The sequence below is a fragment of the Benincasa hispida genome, chromosome 3 (genome assembly GCF_009727055.1).
Source record: "Benincasa hispida cultivar B227 chromosome 3, ASM972705v1, whole genome shotgun sequence".
In the NCBI taxonomy this organism is placed as follows: domain Eukaryota; kingdom Viridiplantae; phylum Streptophyta; class Magnoliopsida; order Cucurbitales; family Cucurbitaceae; genus Benincasa; species Benincasa hispida.
In genome coordinates, this window is record NC_052351.1 from 56044203 (window position 1) to 56047879 (window position 3677).

The 3677-nt window shown below is 39.2% G+C and overlaps 1 non-coding gene across 1 annotated transcript; it reads left to right on the forward strand.

Annotated features, from left to right (window-relative positions):
- The first annotated feature begins 3239 nt into the window (after window positions 1-3239).
- On the forward strand, window positions 3240-3346 carry LOC120074816. The gene has a single exon (XR_005481097.1). It is a non-coding gene; the product is annotated as a small nucleolar RNA R71 (small nucleolar RNA).
- Window positions 3347-3677: the final 331 nt, after the last annotated feature.

Here is a 3677-nt window from a genome sequence, read left to right on the forward strand (position 1 = left end):
CGCAGCTGCCCGTCTTTAGTCTAAATAGAGATCTAAATAGAGACAACAAGAATAAATAATTACACAAAAATGTCGGTCTGTAGTGCGAATAGTGTTTTAAGAACCTAAGGTTTTGTTCACTTAGAAAAAAAAGGGCTAAATATATTAACTAAGTAACTATTTAGATTTGCCCAAAAGTAACTCTTACTTTGGAAAGTTGAACAACTTTTGATCATCATTCATTAAACTCTTTAACAAAGTCTTTAATCAATTGTTGCATGCTTGTAGCAAATCTATCTAATTCAACTTTCCAGGTAGGTTCCCAGGTAGGGGTGTTCCGTTTCCGTCAACTTAAATACCCCAGCCTAGCCAGAACCCACCTTAGACAAAAGGTTCCTTTATAGATAGATTTAATACAAATTTAATCTTTTATTCAAATCAATTTAATCCTATTAAACTGATTCAAAAGATTAAACTTAGGTTTCTAATCTCATTAGAACCATAAACTTAGGTCTATCTCAATCAAAATTTAAAACTCTTTTAAAACATGATTTTACTTAAGTTCACATGCAACTCTTTCTTATAGATTTTAGTTCTAATTTCCATTATAACTCTTATAAAACGGAAACAACTAAAACCATCCACAATGCAAAACAACACATACAAGACATTTATAACTCTTATAAATAAACTTAAGTGTCATGCTCTATGCATTGTTCATTCATTACTACTTTTATATAACTCTTAAATAAGAAATCAATGAACCAAGCATACATGCTCTCATACACCCTTATACCATAATACTTATAATATAAAGATGATACATGAATATGCTTAATGCATGCATAAATATATCTCTTATATTATATGATGCATGAGAATGCTTTGTGGTAATTTGATCATGCCATTTACTATATTATAACACTTATAATATATGATGAACGAATAACTGCATAACCTAAGGTGAATTTTAAATCTATATGTCATACATTATGACATATAAACAAACATACATCTCATGTACATTAATTAAAAGTTGATGGATCGGGATAATTAGCCTCAAATCCTCAAGAATAAAGATAACTATTACAAAGAGCATTGAGTCCACCGATTCAAACAGGTGAATCGGTCTTGAACCGTTGGGGCGAAGCCACATCTCCTTAGTCATGTAACAGCTCCTTGTGATTGTCTAGCAATGTTGTATGAGCATAAACGATTGTTTAGAAACGTTCGAGTACCTTTGACTATGTGATGAAGCATGAAGGTCATGTGATCGTGCAGCACACATTATGTGATACATGCCTTAAACAATCAAGTAGACGTCAACGATGTGGTGAAGCACAATCATCTAAATGATCGCTGAGCAAGTGTCAAGTATCGTATACCAGGTGATCGTGTAGCCAGTGACTATGCGATAAAGCATGCTGGACTATACGATCGTTTAGTGCGCACGCCTATTAAACAATGAGTACTAAATCTCTATGCGATCGTTTACCTCAAGCATCCGTGCGATCGAGCAGCCAACGTTACAGGATAGAGTAATTTACTCAATCATATAGCATCATGCTACTATGGATGCGGTCGCATCCTCATCTTCATTTTCATCTTTAGAATTTTCTTCTTCATTCAAACTTGGTTCATCATCAGATTCATTGAGGTATTCTTCATCAGGATATTTCATGGCTTGGATAACGTCAAACTTGAGCTTTTGTCCATTCACACTCAATGTGATCTCTCCTTTGTACTAATCAATCTGAGCGCGACCAGTGGATAAAAATGGTCGTCCCAGGATGATGGGTACATCCTTGTCTGCTTCATAGTCCAGGATGATGAAGTCTGCGGGTAAATATATTTGTCGATTATAACTAGAACATCCTTCACCTTCCCTTCTGGATGCACAAGGGATCTATCAACTAATTGGAGAGTACCGTCGTGGGTGCCAGCTGCCCACACTTCAATCGCTTAAAGATTGAAAAGGGAATCAAGTTGATGCTGGCCTCGAGTTGCAAAGTGCTTGACCGATGTATAACCCTCAAATAGAGCAGGGTATAGTGAAACTTCCAGGGTTGCGTATATTTGGTAGAATTATGGATTTTGGACTTTGCGTCAATGCCACCGTTGCAAACTTACCAGTGCTTCTCTTCTTTGTCACCATGTCCTTTAGAAACTTCGCATACGCGGGCATCTGTTCAATCGTCTTAGTGAACAGAATGTTAATATGCAATTGTTTCAACATGTCCATGAAGCGTTGATACTGTACCTCACCATTTTTCTTCTTTTTGAGTCTCTAGGAAATGGTGGCAGCTGTATTCTCACGTCTCCTGTTCTTTCGACTTCGAGGTGGACACAATATCTGGTTCCTTCACCTCCATTTCTTCTATTTTCTCCTCGAGTCAGCGCAATCTCTGGTTCCATCACAATTGAAGCAGTCCGGTTGGGCTTCTTTTTCTCCCCTGGCATAGTCTTTCCGCTCCACAATGTCACACTTGACATTGCTCTTTTCCCATACCTATTGGGTTGCACGGGAGTTCCGTTGAACTCGGCAGTGCCCCTTGCGGTCTATTCTTGAGTTCGCCTACAATCTTGTCCTATATGAATTTCTAGGTTGCAGATAGACGTCGCTTGATTTTGAAGCACTGTTTCATTCTTTTCAATATATTGCTTCAACAAATCTCTAAAGATGAAGATTGTGGCATCTGCAAACTGCTGGCCAGGTTTTGCGTTTGACCGTTTGTTCACGGAAAAAATCTTGGTGGCCCTTCTTTTTGCGCCACTGATTGAAAATTTTTGTTGTTGATTTTTCCATGCGAAGTTAGGGATGGTTTCTCCACCCGGGGTTGTACGTGTTCGAAAATGGATTATTCTTGATAAATAGACTGATTGTGGGTTTCTTTGGGCATTCCTCCATTGGATGGCCTTCACCGCAAGAAGCACAACTTGCGGTTGTCTGGTTGATTGCGTTGACTTGCCCACTATCGATTTTGGCCTAACTGATTGCGATTCCTTGTATCAAATTCATCATCATAGTCATTTGGTTCGGAAGGGATGCGATGGCCCCGCTATTCGCGTCACTGTCCTTGATCATCAATCTTTGATCGCTTTCTCTTCAGTCTTCATGATTTTTAGAAATGCGATTAAGTATATTCTTGGCCTCATCATAAGTTTTATCAAGCAGACCTCCAGCTGCTGCCGCATTGGCAGCCGTCTGCGATGCAAGGTTTAATCCGTGGTAGAAAATTTCCATTTGTAAACAGCCTGGTAAGCCGTTATGCAGGCAATCTTTTACCAGCCTCTTAAACCTCGCCCAAGCGTCACTGAGCGATTCGTTAATATCCTGTTCAAAATTGGTGATCAACTTTCTTCTTCTTGCATTCTTCATTGGGGGGAAGTACTTCTTCATGAACTTCTCAACTACTTGCTCCCATGATGTAATCTCCCTTGGTTCGAGAGAATAAGCCCATTTTTGTGTCAGTCACACAACAAAAATGGAAACAATGTTAATCGAACCTCCTCAGTGAAGATGTTTGGGAACACGAACGTGTTGCAGATCTCAATGAAACTCCAGAGGTGGGCGTGCGGATCCTCGCCACGCCTACCGCCAAACTGTTCGACAGTTTGAATCATCTACAGCATCACTGGTTTCATTTCAAACCTTTATCGGTCAAGAGCTGGCCTCATGATTCCTGGTGAGAAATCAT